General features: G+C 53.1%; 1 pseudogene; it reads right to left on the bottom strand.

The window, feature by feature from the left end:
- Positions 1-18543, bottom strand: part of LOC135570182 (anoctamin-2-like) — a 102407-nt pseudogene that overhangs the window by 52649 nt on the left and 31215 nt on the right.

Consider the following 18543-nt stretch of genomic DNA (forward strand, 5'->3'; position numbering starts at 1 on the left):
CTCTCTCCCTGAGACCTTTGACGATTCAAAGGATTCCTCTCTCCATGAACCTTTGGCGTTTCGTTGAAGGTTTTGGAGTTGACACTTAAAGGGCCTCATCTGGGAATTGAGTGAGGTTTATTTATGAAATAAATAAAAAATTTATTCCTTCATTCAGTGGGTTTGTTACAATCTTGAGCCAGGTTGTAGCAAAGTAACTGGGAAGAGAGCAGAGTTACCTGTCTGTCATTCCTCTCAGAGGAACTGGGAAGAGAGGGGGAGGAGTCAGACAGACCAATAAATCACAACTGGGAAGATCACAGGAGGTTTGCGATCAATAGCAACATTATCACGGGTTAACAGTAACATCATCACAAATACTGGGATGTGCAGCTGGAAGGAGGAACTTATAAAGGGAACTGGGAAGAGAGACACCTTTAGCTATTAATGGAATGCCTGAGAGAGAAAGAGGGAGAGGTGTCGGTTACTCAATGTATCAACAAACTCATCTAATATTAGTGAGAGATGCTTCAGTGATCTGTATCAGCTTTCCCATTCAGAGAGGAGAGAAGTGGCTGGGTGGGGGCAGGAGGAGACAATAAAGGGAACTGGGAAGGGCAGGAGAGGAGCGGGCAGGAGAGGAAAGGGAAATGAGAGGAGCTGGGAAGAGAGGAGAGGGCAGGAAATGAGAGGGCAGGAAAGTGGGAAGCTCACTGGGAAGAGGGAACAGGACAATAATTACCTCATGAACTGGGAAGAGAGGAGAACATCAAGGAACTGGGAAGAGCACAGAGGACCACATAAATGGCTTCAACTCAGCCTGACCCCATAACACACTTCAGGAGAGGAGAGGACAATAAAGGGAACTGGGAAGAGAGGAGGAGAGGACAATAAAGGGAACTGGGAAGAGAGGAGGAGAGGACAATAAAGGGAACTGGGAAGAGAGGAGGACAATAAAGGGAACTGGGAAGAGAGGAGGACAATAAAGGGAACTGGGAAGAGAGGAGGACAATAAAGGGAACTGGGAAGAGAGGAGGACAATAAAGGGAACTGGGAAGAGAGGAGGACGATAAAGGGAACTGGGAAGAGAGGAGGAGAGGACGATAAAGGGAACTGGGAAGAGGAGGAGGACAATAAAGGGAACTGGGAAGAGGAGGAGGACAATAAAGGAACTGGGAAGAGAGGAGGACGATAAAGGGGGAAGAGGGAAGAGAGGAGGACGATAAAGGGAACTGGGAAGAGAGGAGGAGGACGATAAAGGGAACTGGGAAGAGAGGAGGACGATAAAGGGAACTGGGAAGAGAGGAGGGACGATAAAGGAACTGGGAAGAGAGGAGGACGATAAAGGGAACTGGGAAGAGAGGAGGACGATAAAGGGAACTGGGAAGAGAGGAGGACGATAAAGGGAACTGGGAAGAGAGGAGGACGATAAAGGGAACTGGGAAGAGAGGAGGACGATAAAGGGAACTGGGAAGAGAGGAGGACGATAAAGGGAACTGGGAAGAGAGGAGGACGATAAAGGGAACTGGGAAGAGAGGAGGAGGACAATAAAGGGAACTGGGAAGAGAGGAGGACGATAAAGGGAACTGGGAAGAGAGGAGGACGATAAAGGGAACTGGGAAGAGAGGAACAATAAAGGAACTGGGAAGAGAGGACGATAAAGGGAACTGGGAAGAGAGGACGATAAAGGGAACTGGGAAGAGAGGAGGAGAGGACGATAAAGGGAACTGGGAAGAGAGGAGGACGATAAAGGGAACTGGGAAGAGAGGAGGACGATAAAGGGAACTGGGAAGAGAGGAGGACGATAAAGGGAACTGGGAAGAGAGGAGGATAAAGGGAACTGGGAAGAGAGGAGGAGAGGACGATAAAGGGAACTGGGAAGAGAGGAGGAGAGGACGATAAAGGGAACTGGGAAGAGAGGAGGACAATAAAGGGAACTGGGAAGAGAGGAGGACGATAAAGGGAACTGGGAAGAGAGGAGGACGATAAAGGGAACTGGGAAGAGAGGAGGACGATAAAGGGAACTGGGAAGAGAGGAGGACAATAAAGGGAACTGGGAAGAGAGAGGACAATAAAGGAACTGGGAAGAGAGGAGGACAAAAGGGAACTAAAGGGAACTGGGAAGAGAGGAGGACGATAAAGGGAACTGGGAAGAGAGGAGAGAGGACGATAAAGGGAACTGGGAAGAGAGGAAGAGAGGACGAAAAAGGGAACTGGGAAGAGAGGAAGAGAGGAATAAAGGGAACTGGGAAGAGAGGAGGACGATAAAGGGAACTGGGAAGAGAGGAGGACGATAAAGGGAACTGGGAAGAGAGGAGGACGATAAAGGGAACTGGGAAGAGAGGAAGAGAAGGAGGAGCGATAAAGGGAACTGGGAAGAGAAGGAGGGCGATAAAGGGAACTGGGAAGAGAGGAGGACGATAAAGGGAACTGGGAAGAGAGAAGGACGATAAAGGGAACTGGGAAGAGAGGAGGACGATAAAGGGAACTGGGAAGAAGAGAGAGGACGATAAAGGGAACTGGGAAGAGAGGAGGACGATAAAGGGAACTGGGAAGAGAGGAGGACGATAAAGGGAACTGGGAAGAGAGGAGGACGATAAAAGGGAACTGGGAAGAGAGGAGGAGGACGATAAAGGGAACTGGGAAGAGAACTGGAAGAGAGGAGGACGATAAAGGGAACTGGGAAGAGAGGAGGACGAGGACGATAAAGGAACTGGGAAGAGAGGAGGGACGATAAAGGGAACTGGGAAGAGAGGAGAGACGATAAAGGGAACTGGGAAGAGAGGAAGAGAGGACATAAAGGAACTGGGAAGAGAGGACGAGAAAGGGAACGATAAAGGGAACTGGGAAGAGAGGAAGAGAGGACGATAAAGGGAACTGGGAAGAGAGGAGGACGATAAAGGGAACTGGGAAGAGAGGAGGACGATAAAGGGAACTGGGAAGAGAGGAGGAGGACGATAAAGGGAACTGGGAAGAGAGGAGAGAGGACGATAAAGGGAACTGGGAAGAGAGGAGGAGGACGATAAAGGAACTGGGAAGAGAGGAGGACGATAAAGGGAACTGGGAAGAGAGGAGGACGATAAAGGGAACTGGGAAGAGAGGAGGACGATAAAGGGAACTGGGAAGAGAGGAGGACAATAAAGGGAACTGGGAAGAGAGGAGGACAATAAAGGGAACTGGGAAGAGAGGAGGACGATAAAGGGAACTGGGAAGAGAGGAGGACGATAAAGGGAACTGGGAAGAGAGGAGGACAATAAAGGGAACTGGGAAGAGAGGAGGAAGAGAGGACGATAAAGGGAACTGGGAAGAGAGGAAGGAGGACGATAAAGGGAACTGGGAAGAGAGGAAGAGAGGACGATAAAGGGAACTGGGAAGAGAGGAGGACGATAAAGGGAACTGGGAAGAGAGGAGGACGATAAAGGGAACTGGGAAGAGAGGAGGACGATAAAGGGAACTGGGAAGAGAGGAGGAGAGGACAAAAGGGAACTGGGAAGAGAGGAGGACAATAAAGGGAACTGGGAAGAGAGGAGGACAATAAAGGGGAACTGGGAAGAAGAGGAGGACAATAAAGGGAACTGGGAAGAGAGGAGGACAATAAAGGGAACTGGGAAGAGAGGAGGACAATAAAGGGAACTGGGAAGAGAGGAGGACAATAAAGGGAACTGGGAAGAGAGGAGGACAATAAAGGGAACTGGGAAGAGAGGAGGAGAGACAATAAAGGGAACTGGGAAGAGAGGAGGAGGAACTGGGAAGAGAGGAGGAGGACGATAAAGGGAACTGGGAAGAGAGGAGGACAATAAAGGGAACTGGGAAGAGAGGAGGACAATAAAGGGAACTGGGAAGAGAGGAGGACAATAAAGGGAACTGGGAAGAGAGGAGGACAATAAAGGGAACTGGGAAGAGAGGAGGACAATAAAGGGAACTGGGAAGAGAGGAGGACAATAAAGGGAACTGGGAAGAGAGGAGGACAATAAAGGGAACTGGGAAGAGAGGAGGACAATAAAGGGAACTGGGAAGAGGGGGGAAGGGGAGAGGCTCAGGCGAAGAGAGAGAAAAACAGAGGGTGTGTCCTAATATGTATAATACCGTGCATAAAATGGTCCATTTGAGAAGCACTCTGTGCTAATGTCCTGCATTAACAATTCCTTTTACCAATACAGACGAGACAAGATTGCTTTATGTAGTTAACGTTTTAATTTATAATTATCAGCTGGCAATACGTGAATTCTATTCATCTAGCTAGCCATCTAGTTTTACATGTAGAAAACAACCGAAAACTAATGCTGATAAGGACAGATCGACATTTTGCTTTGGGAGGAGGGTAGTGTGTTATTTATTGGACAGGGTAGTGTGTTATTTATTGGACAGGGTAGTGTGTTATTTATTGGACAGGAGGGTAGCGTGTTATTTATTGGACAGGGTAGCGTGTTATTTATTGGACAGGGTAGCGTAGCGTGTTATTTATTGGACAGGGTAGCGTAGCGTGTTATTTATTGGACAGGGTAGCGTAGCGTGTTATTTATTGGACAGGGTAGCGTAGCGTGTTATTTATTGGACAGGGTAGCGTGTTATTTATTGGACAGGGTAGCGTGTTATTTATTGGAACTGGGTAGCGTGCGTGTTATTTATTGGACAGGGTAGCGTAGCGTGTTAAGAGACATTGGACAGGGTAGTGTGTTATTTATTGGACAGGGTAGCGTGTTATTTATTGGACAGGGTAGTGTGTTATTTATTGGACAGGGGAGGGTAGCGTGTTATTTATTGGACAGGGTAGCGTGTTATTTATTGGACAGGGTAGCGTAGCGTGTTATTTATTGGACAGGGTAGCGTAGCGTGTTATTTATTGGACAGGGTAGCGTGTTATTTATTGGACAGGGAAGGAGTAGCGTGTTATTTATTGGACAGGGAACTAGCGTGTTATTTATTGGACAGGGTAGCGTGTTATTTATTGGACAGGGTAGCGTGTTATTTATTGGACGATAAAGGAACAGGGAAGCGTAGGAACTGTTATTTATTGGACAGGGTAGCGTAAGCGTGTTATTTATTGGACAGGGTAGTGTGTTATTTATTGGACAGGGTAGCGTAGGTGTTATTTATTGGACAGGGGAGGGTAGTGTGTTATTTATTGGACAGGGAGGGTAGTGTGTTATTTATTGGACAGGAGTAGTGTGTTATTTATTGGACAGGGGGTAGTGTGTTATTTATTGGACAGGGTAGTGTGTTATTTATTGGACAGGGGAGGTGTTATTTATTGGACAGGGTAGTGTGTTATTTATTGGACAGGGGAGGGTAGTGTGTTATTTATTGGACAGGGGAGGGTAGTGTGTTATTTATTGGACAGGGTAGTGTGTTATTTATTGGACAGGGTAGTGTGTTATTTATTGGACAGGGTAGTGTGTTATTTATTGGACAGGGGAGGGTAGTGTGTTATTTATTGGACAGGGGAGGGTAGTATGTTATTTATTGGACAGGGTAGTGTGTTATTTATTGGACAGGGTAGCGTGTTATTTATTGGACAGGGTAGTGTGTTATTTATTGGACAGGGGAGGGTAGTGTGTTATTTATTGGACAGGGTAGTGTGTTATTTATTGGACAGGGTAGTGTGTTATTTATTGGACAGGGTAGCGTGTTATTTATTGGACAGGGAGCGTGTTATTTATTGGACAGGGTAGAGTGTTATTTATTGGACAGGAGGAGTGTGTTATTTATTGGACAGGGTAGCGTGTTTATTTATTGGACAGGGTAGCGTGTTATTTATTGGACAGGGTAGTGTGTTATTTATTGGACAGGGTAGGGTAGTGTTTATTTATTGGGGGAGGGTAGTGTGTTATTTATTGGACAGGGAGGGTAGCGTGTTATTTATTGGACAGGGTAGCGTGTTATTTATTGGACAGAATTTATTGGACAGGGTAGCGTGTTATTTATTGGACAGGGTAGCGTGTTATTTATTGGACAGGGTAGGGTTATTTATTGGACAGGGAAGTGGTTATTTATTGGACAGGGTAGCATGTTATTTATTGGACAGGGTAGCGTGTTATTTATTGGACAGGGTAGCGTGTTATTTATTGGACAGGGTAGCGTGTTATTTATTGGACAGGGTAGCGTGTTATTTATTGGACAGGGTAGTGTGTTATTTATTGGACAGGGGAGGTGTTATTTATTGGACAGGGGAGGTGTTATTTATTGGACAGGAGTAGTGTGTTTTTATTGGACAGGGGAGCGTGTTATTTATTGGACAGGGTAGTGTGTTATTTATTGGACAGGGGGTAGCGTGGTTTATTTATTGGACAGGGTAGTGTGTTATTTATTGGACAGGGTAGCGTGTTATTTATTGGACAGGGGGTAGTGTGTTATTTATTGGACAGGGTAGTGTGTTATTTATTGGACAGGGTAGTGTGTTATTTATTGGACAGGGTAGTGTGTTATTTATTGGACAGGGGAGGTGTTATTTATTGGACAGGGCGTGTTATTTATTGGACAGGAGTAGTGTGTTATTTATTGGACAGGGTAGCGTGTTATTTATTGGACAGGGGAGGGTAGCGTGTTATTTATTGGACAGGGGAGGGTAGTGTGTTATTTATTGGACAGGGTAGCGTGTTATTTATTGGACAGGGTAGCGTGTTATTTATTGGACAGGGTAGCGTGTTATTTATTGGACAGGGTAGCGTGTTATTTATTGGACAGGGTAGCGTGTTATTTATTGGACAGGGATTTATTGGACAGGGTAGCGTGTTATTTATTGGACAGGGTAGCGTGTTATTTATTGGACAGGGTAGTGTGTTATTTATTGGACAGGGTAGTGTGTTATTTATTGGACAGGGTAGTGTGTTATTTATTGGACAGGGGTAGAGGAGTTGTTTATTTATTGGACAGGGTAGTGTGTTATTTATTGGACAGGGTAGTGTGTTATTTATTGGACAGGGTAGTGTGTTATTTATTGGACAGGGTAGGGTAGTGTTATTTATTGGACAGGGTAGTGTGTTATTTATTGGACAGGGTAGTGTGTTATTTATTGGACAGGGTAGTGTGTTATTTATTGGACAGGAAGGTAGTGTAGTAGTGTTATTTATTGGACAGGAGGTAGTGTGTTATTTATTGGACAGGGTAGTGTGTTATTTATTGGACAGGGAGGTAGCGTGTTATTTATTGGACAGGGTAGTGTGTTATTTATTGGACAGGGTAGTGTGTTATTTATTGGACAGGGGTAGTGTGTTATTTATTGGACAGGGGAGGGTAGTGTGTTATTTATTGGACAGGAGGTAGTGTGTTATTTATTGGACAGGGAGGGTAGTGTTATTTATTGGACAGGAGGGTAGTGTGTTATTTATTGGACAGGGTAGTGTGTTATTTATTGGACAGGGTAGTGTGTTATTTATTGGACAGGGTAGTGTGTTATTTATTGGACAGGGGAGGGTAGTGTGTTATTTATTGGACAGGGGAGGGTAGTGTGTTATTTATTGGACAGGGTAGTGTGTTATTTATTGGACAGGGTAGTGTGTTATTTATTGGACAGGGTAGTGTGTTATTTATTGGACAGGGAGGTGTTAGGACAGGGTGGTGTTGTTTATTTATGGACAGGGTAGGGGACAGGAGGTAGCGTGTTATTTATTGGACAGGGTAGTGTGTTATTTATTGGACAGGAGTAGTGTGTTATTTATTGGACAGGGTAGCGTGTTATTTATTGGACAGGGGAGGGTAGTGTGTTATTTATTGGACAGGGTAGTGTGTTATTTATTGGACAGGGTAGTGTGTTATTTATTGGACAGGGTAGTGTGTTATTTATTGGACAGGGTAGTGTGTTATTTATTGGACAGGGGAGGGTAGTGTGTTATTTATTGGACAGGGTAGTGTGTTATTTATTGGACAGGGTAGTGTGTTATTTATTGGACAGGGTAGTGTGTTATTTATTGGACAGGGAGGGTAGTGTTATTTATTGGACAGGGTAGCGTGTTATTTATTGGACAGGAGTAGTGTTATTTATTGGACAGGGTAGCGTGTTATTTATTGGACAGGGTAGCGTGTTATTTATTGGACAGGGTAGCGTGTTATTTATTGGACAGGGTAGTGTGTTATTTATTGGACAGGGTAGTGTGTTATTTATTGGACAGGGTAGTGTGTTATTTATTGGACAGGAGAGGGTAGTGTGTTATTTATTGGACAGGGCAGCGTGTTATTTATTGGACAGGGTAGCGTGTTATTTATTGGACAGGGGAGGGTGTTATTTATTGGACAGGGTAGTGTGTTATTTATTGGACAGGGTAGTGTGTTATTTATTGGACAGGGTAGTGTGTTATTTATTGGACAGGGTAGCGTGTTATTTATTGGACAGGGTAGCGTGTTATTTATTGGACAGGGTAGTGTGTTATTTATTGGACAGGGTAGTGTGTTATTTATTGGACAGGGTAGCGTGTTATTTATTGGACAGGGGAGGGTAGCGTGTTATTTATTGGACAGGGCAGCGTGTTATTTATTGGACAGGGTAGCGTGTTATTTACAGGGTAGCGTGTTATTTATTGACAGGGTAGCGTGTTATTTATTGGACAGGGTAGTTATTGGACAGGGTTGTTATTTATTGGACAGGGGAGGGTAGTGTGTTATTTATTGGACAGGGTAGTGTGTTATTTATTGGACAGGGGAGGGTAGTGTGTTATTTATTGGACAGGGTAGTGTGTTATTTATTGGACAGGGTAGTGTGTTATTTATTGGACAGGGTAGTGTGTTATTTATTGGACAGGGGAGGGTAGTGTGTTATTTATTGGACAGGGTAGTGTGTTATTTATTGGACAGGGTAGTGTGTTATTTATTGGACAGGGGAGGGTAGTGTGTTATTTATTGGACAGGGTAGCGTGTTATTTATTGGACAGGGTAGCGTGTTATTTATTGGACAGGGTAGCGTGTTATTTATTGGACAGGGTAGCGTGTTATTTATTGGACAGGGGAGGGTAGTGTGTTATTTATTGGACAGGGTAGTGTGTTATTTATTGGACAGGGGAGGGTAGTGTGTTATTTATTGGACAGGGTAGCGTGTTATTTATTGGACAGGGAGGGTAGTGTGTTATTTATTGGACAGGGGAGGGTAGTGTGTTATTTATTGGACAGGGTAGCGTGTTATTTATTGGACAGGGTAGGGTGTTATTTATTGGACAGGGTAGTGTGTTATTTATTGGACAGGGTAGTGTGTTATTTATTGGACAGGGTAGGGTAGTGTTATTTATTGGACAGGGGGTAGTGTGTTATTTATTGGACAGGGGAGGGTAGTGTGTTATTTATTGGACAGGGTAGCGTGTTATTTATTGGACAGGGTAGCGTAGCGTGTTATTTATTGGACAGGGTAGTGTGTTATTTATTGGACAGGGTAGCGTGTTATTTATTGGACAGGGTAGTGTGTTATTTATTGGACAGGGTAGTGTGTTATTTATTGGACAGGGTAGCGTGTTATTTATTGGACAGGGTAGCGTGTTATTTATTGGACAGGGTAGCGTGTTATTTATTGGACAGGGTAGTGTGTTATTTATTGGACAGGGTAGGGTAGTGTGTTATTTATTGGACAGGGTAGCATGTCATTTATTGGACAGGGTAGCGTGTTATTTATTGGACAGGGGAGGGTGGAGAACACCAATCACTCACTGTGCTGAGGAACCATGGAGAATGTCAATGACCTCAAAAAGTAGGCAACTTTGGGCAAATCAGGGGTTAGAGGTCACTCACCCATGGATTGGCTGGTGCGTGTGCAGGCGGTGCGTCTCAGGATCTCATACACCTGAGGGGGTTAGGTCACACAGAATATTGTGTCAGAGAGAAACAGAGAGCCGAAAACATATTCCCATTGATTCTTGACATTCATATAAAACAGAGAAACATCCTGAATGACAGACTCACTATTCGACTTCGTGTTGCGTTGTCAAAGAACGTGTCTTTAGAGGTGATGTTAAATCTGTAGAGAACAAAGAACAGGTGTCAACTCAGGGAAACTCAGATGGTGACTCCATATACAGACCAGCTGTTGTCAGAGTGTGTGTGAGGACGTGGTGTGGGGCGTGGTGTGAGGACGTGGTGTGAGGACGTGTGTGGGGCGTGGTGGCGTGGTGTGGGCGTGGTGTGGGGGCGTGGTGTGGGGACGTGTGTGGGGTGGGTGGTGGGCGTGGTGGGCGTGGTGTGGGGCGTGGTGTGGGGCGTGGTGTGGGGCGTGGTGTGGGCGTGGTGTGGGGACGTGGTGTGGGCGTGGTGTGGGGCGTGGTGTGAGGACGTGTGGGGCGTGGTGTGGGACGTGTGTGGGGCGTGGTGGGGCGTGGTGTGGGCGTGGTGTGGGCGTGGTGTGGGCGTGGTGTGAGGACGTGGGTGGGGCGTGGTGTGGGCGTGGTGTGGGGCGTGGTGTGGGCGTGGTGTGGGCGTGGTGGTGGGGCGTGGTGTGGGGGGGCGTGGTGTGGGGCGTGGTGTGGGGCGTGGTGTGGGGCGTGGTGTGGGGCGTGGTGTGGGGCGTGGTGTGGGCGTGGTGTGGGCGTGGTGTGGGGCGTGGTGTGGGGCGTGGTGTGGGGCGTGGTGTGGGGCGTGGTGTGGGGGGGGCGTGGTGTGGGGCGTGGTGTGAGGACGTGGTGTGAGGACGTGGTGTGAGGACGTGGTGTGAGGACGTGGTGTGGGGCGTGGTGTGAGGACGTGGTGTGGGGCGTGGTGTGGGGCGTGGTGTGGGGCGTGGTGGGGCGGGTGGGGGCGTGGTGTGGGGCGTGGTGTGGGGCGTGGTGTGGGGCGTGGTGTGGGCGTGGTGTGGGGCGTGGTGTGGGGCGTGGTGTGGGGGCGTGGTGGGGGCGTGGTGTGGGGCGTGGTGGGGCGTGGTGGAGGGCGTGGTGTGGGCGTGGTGTGAGGGGCGTGGTGTGAGGGCGTGGGGCGTGGTGTGGGGCGTGGTGTGGTGTGGGGCGTGGTGGGCGTGGTGGGGCGTGGTGTGAGGACGTGGTGGGCGTGGTGGGGGGCGTGGTGTGGGCGTGGTGTGGGCGTGGTGGGGCGTGGTGTGAGGGTGTGGGGGCGTGGTGTGGGCGTGGTGTGGGGCGTGGTGTGAGGCGTGGTGAGGGCGTGGTGGGGCGTGGGCGTGGTGGGGGCGTGGTGTGTGGGCGTGGTGTGGGGCGTGGTGTGGGGACGTGGTGTGGGGCGTGGTGTGGGACGTGGTGTGGGCGTGGTGTGGGGCGTGGTGTGGGCGTGGTGTGAGGGCGTGGTGTGGGGCGTGGTGGGGCGTGGTGTGGGCGTGGTGTGGGCGTGGTGTGGGCGTGGTGTGGGGCGTGGTGTGGGGCGTGGTGTGGGCGTGGTGTGGGGCGTGGTGGGGGGCGTGGTGTGGGGGCGTGGTGTGGGGACGTGGTGTGGGGCGTGGTGTGGGCGTGGTGTGGGGGTGTGTGGGGCGTGGTGTGGGCGTGGGGACGTGGTGTGGGGCGTGGGGCGTGGTGTGGGCGTGGTGTGGGGCGTGGTGTGGGCGTGGTGTGGGGACGTGGTGTGGGGCGTGGTGGGGGCGTGGTGTGGGACGTGGTGGGGCGTGGTGTGGGCGTGGTGTGGGCGTGGTGTGGGGCGTGGTGGAGGGGACGTGGGACATGTGGGGCGTGGTGTGGGGCGTGGTGTGGGCGTGGTGTGGGCGTGGTGTGAGGGCGTGGTGTGGGGGTGGTGGCGTGGTGAGGGCGTGGTGTGGGCGTGGTGTGGGGGCGTGGTGTGGGGCGTGGTGTGAGGGCGTGGTGGGGGCGTGGTGTGGGGGCGTGGTGGGGCGTGGTGTGGACGGGTGGTGGGGCGTGGTGTGGGGCGTGGTGGGGGCGTGGTGGGCGTGGTGTGGGGCGTGGTGGGGCGTGGTGTGGGACGTGGTGGGACGTGGTGGGGGTGGTGTGGGGGGCGTGGTGTGGGCGTGGTGTGGGGCGTGGTGTGGGACGTGGTGTGAGGACGTGTGTGGGCGTGGTGTGGGGACGTGGTGTGGGGCGTGGTGTGGGGGGCGTGGTGGGGCGTGGTGTGGGGCGTGGTGTGGGCGTGGTGTGGGCGTGGTGTGGGGACGTGGTGTGGGGACGTGGTGTGGGGTGGTGTGGGGCGTGGTGGGGTGGGGGCGTGGTGTGGGACGTGGTGTGGGGCGTGGTGTGGGGGCGTGGTGTGGGCGTGGTGTGGGCGTGGTGTGGGGCGTGGTGTGGGCGTGGTGTGGGGCGTGGTGGGGCGTGGTGGGGCGTGGGGCGTGGTGTGGGGCGTGGTGTGGGCGTGGTGTGGGCGTGGTGTGGGGCGTGGTGTGGGCGTGGTGTGGGGCGTGGTGGGGCGTGGTGTGGGGCGTGGTGTGGGGGACGTGGTGTGGGACGTGGGGCGTGGTGTGAGGCGTGGTGGGGGGCGTGGTGTGGGGCGTGGTGTGGGGCGTGGTGTGGGGACGTGGTGTGGGACGTGGTGTGGGCGTGGGGGCGTGGTGTGGGGGCGTGGTGGGCGTGGTGGCGGGTGTGGGGCGTGGTGTGGGTGGTGTGCGTGGTGTGGGGCGTGGTGTGAGGCGTGGTGTGGGGCGTGGTGTGGGCGTGGTGTGGGGCGTGGTGGGGCGTGGTGTGGGCGTGGTGTGGGGCGTGGTGTGAGGGCGTGGTGTGGGGGGTGGTGAGGACGGTGGGCGTGGTGTGGAGGACGTGGTGTGGGCGTGGTGTGGGGGCGTGGTGTGGGGCGTGGTGTGGGGCGTGGTGTGGGGCGTGGTGTGAGGACGTGGTGTGGGGCGTGGTGTGGGGCGTGGTGTGGGGCGTGGTGTGGGGCGTGGTGTGAGGACGTGGTGTGGGGGCGTGGTGTGGGGCGTGGTGTGGGACGTGGTGTGGGCGTGGTGTGGGCGTGGTGTGGGCGTGTGGGGCGTGTGGGGCGTGGTGGACGCGGCGTGGTGGGACGTGGTGTGGGGCGTGGTGGGGCGGGTGTGGGGCGTGGTGGGGGCGTGGTGTGGGGCGTGGTGTGAGGGCGTGGTGTGGGCGTGGTGTGGGGCGTGGTGTGAGGCGTGGGGGGTGGTGTGGGGCGTGGTGGGCGTGTGAGGACGTGGTGGGGCGTGCGTGGTGTGTGAGGACGTGGTGTGAGGACGTGGTGTGGGCGTGGTGTGGGGCGTGGTGTGGGGCGTGGTGTGAGGGCGGTGTGGGCGTGGTGTGGGGCGTGGAGGATATGTGTGTGGGGCGTGGTGTGGGGCGTGGTGTGGGGCGTGGTGTGGGCGTGGTGTGGGGCGTGGTGTGGGCGTGGTGTGGGCGTGGTGTGGCGTGGTGTGGTGGGGGACGTGTGTGGGGCGTGGTGGGGGCGTGGTGGGGGGTGGTGTGGGGCGTGGTGTGGGGCGTGGTGTGGGCGTGGTGTGAGGACGTGGTGTGGGGCGTGGTGTGGGGCGTGGTGTGGGGCGTGGTGTGGGGCGTGGTGTGGGGCGTGGTGTGAGGACGTGGTGTGAGGACGTGGTGTGAGGACGTGGTGTGAGGGCGTGGTGTGAGGACGTGTGTGGGGCGTGGTGTGGGGCGTGGTGTGGGGCGTGGTGTGGGGCGTGGTGTGGGGCGTGGTGTGGGTGCATCTTACAAGTGTAGTTTGTCCCTGGAGAAGCAGTGTGAGAGCTGCTTGGTGGTGCTGTGGCCTAGCTGGGGGATGTTGGGTTGGAACGGCTGGTTCACCTTCCTCCAGAACTCACTGAGGCTGGCACTGAGCCCGTACTCCTGCTTCAGATCATAGCTCTAGACAGACAGAGACACAGACAGATTAATAGAAGCACCTGCTGTGGCTCATATACAGGGTCTCCCTCCCACTGCAGCAGGGGCTGGGGATTCAGAAAAATGTCATGTCCTCAGAGGCCACTCATTGTGCAGTAGTCATAAAAACAAAATAAAAACAGCAAATAGCAAAGGATATTTAGAAAAAAGTCAAAACAGACTCCATGTCAAGTCAAAACAGACTCCATGTAAAGTCAAAACAGCCTGCATGTAAAGTCAAAACAGACTCCATGTAAAGTCAAAACAGCCTGCATGTAAAGTCAAAACAGACTGCATGTAAAGTCAAAACAGACTGTAAAGTCAAAACAGACTGCATGTAAAGTCAAAACAGACTGCATGTAAAGTCAAAACAGCCTCCATGTAAAGTCAAAACAGCCTCCATGTAAAGTCAAAACAGACTGCATGTAAAGTCAAAACAGCCTGCATGTAAAGTCAAAACAGACTGCATGTAAAGTCAAAACAGACTGCATGTAAATGTGCAATCACGCCAACATTTTGGTAAGTTGCAGAATTGCAATAAAAGAGAACTTGGCCCGAATTCTTTAAGACTTTAGGTCAGTCTGTACGTGCATCCAGAGGGCAGGGGCTGGAATTCAGAGTGGAATAGATGGGAAGAGTCAACCTCTATTGTATTGGCCTTCTGGAGGGCTCTGCCCAGGTAGAGGGATGGAGAGGGCTCTGCCCAGGTAGAGGGATGGAGAGGGCTCTGCCCAGGTAGAGGGATGGAGAGGGCTCTGCCCAGGTAGAGGGATGGAGAGGGCTCTGCTAAGGTAGAGGGATGGAGGGGGCTCTGCCCAGGTAGAGGGATGGAGGGGGCTCTGCCCAGGTAGAGGGATGGAGGGGGCTCTGCCCAGGTAGAGGGATGGAGGGGGCTCTGCCCAGGTAGAGGGATGGAGGGGGCTCTGCCCAGGTAGAGGGATGGAGAAGGCTCTGCCCAGGTAGAGGTACCTCCACATCAGGGGAGGTGGAACGGGAGCAGTGACAGTACCTCCACATCAGGGGAGGTGGAACGGGAGCAGTGACTGTACCTCCACATCAGGGGAGGTGGAACGGGAGCAGTGACTGTACCTCCACATCAGGGGAGGTGGAACGGGAGCAGTGACAGTACCTCCACACCAGGGGAGGTGGAACGGGAGCAGTGACTGTACCTCCACACCAGGGGAGGTGGAACGGGAGCAGTGACCTCCACATCAGGGGAGGTGGAACGGGAGCAGTGACAGTACCTCCACATCAGGGGAGGTGGAACGGGAGCAGTGACTGTACCTCCACATCAGGGGAGGTGGAACGGGAGCAGTGACAGTACCTCCACATCAGGGGAGGTGGAACGGGAGCAGTGACAGTACCTCCACATCAGGGGAGGTAAAACGGGAGCAGTGACTGTACCTCCACATCAGGGGAGGTGGAACGGGAGCAGTGACCTCCACATCAGGGGAGATGGAACGGGAGCAGTGACTGTACCTCCACATCAGGGGAGGTGGAACGGGAGCAGTGACAGTACCTCCACATCAGGGGAGGTAGAACGGGAGCAGTGACCTCCACATCAGGGGAGGAGGAACGGGAGCAGTGACAGTACCTCCACATCAGGGAGGGAACAGAGCAGAGACAGTACCTCCACACAGGGAGGTGGAACAGAGCAGTGACAGTACCTCCACACCAGGGGAGGTGGAACGGGAGCAGTGACAGTACCTCCACACCAGGGGAGGTGGAACGGGAGCAGTGACAGTACCTCCACACCAGGGGAGGTGGAAACAGGAGCAGTGACAGTACCTCCACACCAGGGGGAACAGGTGGAACGGGAGCAGTGACAGTACCTCCACACCAGGGGAGGTGGAGGGGAGCAGTGGAACCACACCAGGGGAGGTGAACAGAGCAGTGACAGTACCTCCACATCAGGGGAGGTGGAACGGGAGCAGTGACAGTACCTCCACATCAGGGGAATTCAGGTGGAACGGGAGCAGTGACAGTACCTCCACACCAGGGAGGTGGAACGGGAGGTGACAGTACCTCCACATCAGGGGAGGTGGAACGGGAGCAGTGACAGTACCTCCACACCAGGGGAGGTGGAACGGGAGCAGTGACAGTACCTCCACACCAGGGGAGGTGGAACGGGAGCAGTGACAGTACCTCCACATCAGGGGAGGTGGAACGGGAGCAGTGACAGTACCTCCACATCAGGGGAGGTGGAACGGGAGCAGTGACAGTACCTCCATCAGGGGAGGTGGGGAGGTGGAACGGGGAGGTGGAGTGACAGTACCTCCACATCAGGGGAGGTGGAACGGGAGCAGTGACCTCCACATCAGGGGAGGTGGAACGGGAGCAGTGACCTCCACATCAGGGGAGGTGGAACGGGAGCAGTGACAGTACCTCCACATCAGGGGAGGTGGAACGGGAGCAGTGACAGTACCTCCACATCAGGGGAGGTGGAACGGGAGCAGTGACCTCCACATCAGGGGAGGTGGAACGGGAGCAGTGACCTCTCCACATCAGGGGATGTGGAACGGGAGCAGTGACAGTACCTCCACACCAGGGGAGGTAGAACGGGAGCAGTGACAGTACCTCCACATCAGGGGAGGTGGAACGGGAGCAGTGACAGTACCTCCACACCAGGGGAGGTGGAACGGGAGCAGTGACTGTACCTCCACATCAGGGGAGGTGGAACGGGAGCAGTGACAGTACCTCCACACCAGGGGAGGTGGAACGGGAGCAGTGACCTCCACATCAGGAGAGGTGGAACGGGAGCAGTGACAGTACCTCCACATCAGGGGAGGTGGAACGGGAGCAGTGACAGTACCTCCACATCAGGGGAGGTGGAACGGGAGCAGTGACCTCCACATCAGGGGAGGAGGAACGGGAGCAGTGACAGTACCTCCACATCAGGGGAGGTGGAACGGGAGCAGTGACAGTACCTCCACATCAGGGGAGGTGGAACGGGAGCAGTGACAGTACCTCCACACCAGGGGAGGTGGAACGGGAGCAGTGACAGTACCTCCACACCAGGGGAGGTGGAACGGGAGCAGTGACAGTACCTCCACACCAGGGGAGGTGGAACGGGAGCAGTGACAGTACCTCCACACCAGGGGAGGTGGAACGGGAGCAGTGACAGTACCTCCACACCAGGGGAGGTGGAACGGGAGCAGTGACAGTACCTCCACACCAGGGGAGGTGGAACGGGAGCAGTGACAGTACCTCCACACCAGGGGAGGTGGAACGGGAGCAGTGACCTCCACATCAGGGGAGGTGGAACGGGAGCAGTGACAGTACCTCCACATCAGGGGAGGTGGAACGAGAGCAGTGACAGTACCTCCACATCAGGGGAGGTGGAACGGGAGCAGTGACAGTACCTCCACATCAGGGGAGGTGGAACGGGAGCAGTGACAGTACCTCCACATCAGGGGAGGTGGAACGGGAGCAGTGACCTCCACATCAGGGGAGGTGGAACGGGAGCAGTGACCTCCACATCAGGGGAGGTGGAACGGGAGCAGTGACCTCCACATCAGGGGAGGTGGGACGGGAGCAGTGACAGTACCTCCACATCAGGGGAGGTGGAACGGGAGCAGTGACCTCCACATCAGGGGAGGTGGAACGGGAGCAGTGACCTCCACACCAGGGGATGTGAAACGGGAGCAGTGACAGTACCTCCACACCAGGGGAGGTAGAACGGGAGCAGTGACAGTACCTCCACATCAGGGGAGGTGGAACGGGAGCAGTGACAGTACCTCCACACCAGGGGAGGTGGAACGGGAGCAGTGACTGTACCTCCACATCAGGGGAGGTGGAACGGGAGCAGTGACAGTACCTCCACACCAGGGGAGGTGGAACGGGAGCAGTGACTGTACCTCCACATCAGGAGAGGTGGAACGGGAGCAGTGACAGTACCTCCACATCAGGGGAGGTAGAACGGGAGCAGTGACCTCCACATCAGGGGAGGTGGAACGGGAGCAGTGACTGTACCTCCACACCAGGGAGATGGAACGGGAGCAGTGACAGTACCTCCACATCAGGGGAGGTGGAACGGGAGCAGTGACAGTACCTCCACATCAGGGGAGGTGGAACGGGAGCAGTGACTGTACCTCCACATCAGGGGAGGTGGAACGGGAGCAGTGACAGTACCTCCACATCAGGGGAGGTGGAACGGGAGCAGTGACAGTACCTCCACACCAGGGGAGGTGGAACGGGAGCAGTGACCTCACCTCCACATCAGGGGAGGTAAAATGGGAGCAGTGATAGTACCTCTATATACAGTTCCTTCAGAAAGTTTTCAGACCCCTTGACTTTCCTACATTTTGTTATGTTACAGCCTTTTTCCAAAATGTATTAAATAAATAAATGTAACTCAGCAATCTACACAGAATACCCCATAATGTCAAGAATCTTCCTAGGGCTGGCCTGCCAGCCAAACTGAGCAATCGTGGAAGAAGGACCTTGGTCAGCGAGGTGACCAAAATATCAATAGTCACTGACAGGTCCTCTGTGGAGATGGGAGAACCTTCCAGAAGGACAACCATCTCTGCAGCACTCCACCAATCAGGACTTTATGGTAGAGTGGGCAAACGGAAGCCACTCCTCAGTAAAAGGCACATGACACCCACTTGGAGTTTGCCAAAAGGGAACTAAAGAAAGACTCTCAGACCATGAGAAACAAGATTCCCTGGTCTGATGAAACCAAGATTTAACTCCTTGGCCTGAATGCCAAGCATTACGTCTGGAGGAAACCTGACACCATCCCTACGGTGAAGCATAGTGGTGGCAGCATCATGCTGAGGGGATATTCTTTGGCAGCAGGGATTGGGAGACTAGTCATGATCAAGGCAAAGATGAACGGAGCAAAGTACAGAGATCCTTGATGAAAACCAGAGCGCTCAGG

This window comes from Oncorhynchus nerka, unplaced genomic scaffold (genome assembly GCF_034236695.1).
Source record: "Oncorhynchus nerka isolate Pitt River unplaced genomic scaffold, Oner_Uvic_2.0 unplaced_scaffold_1056, whole genome shotgun sequence".
In the NCBI taxonomy this organism is placed as follows: Eukaryota; Metazoa; Chordata; class Actinopteri; order Salmoniformes; family Salmonidae; genus Oncorhynchus; species Oncorhynchus nerka.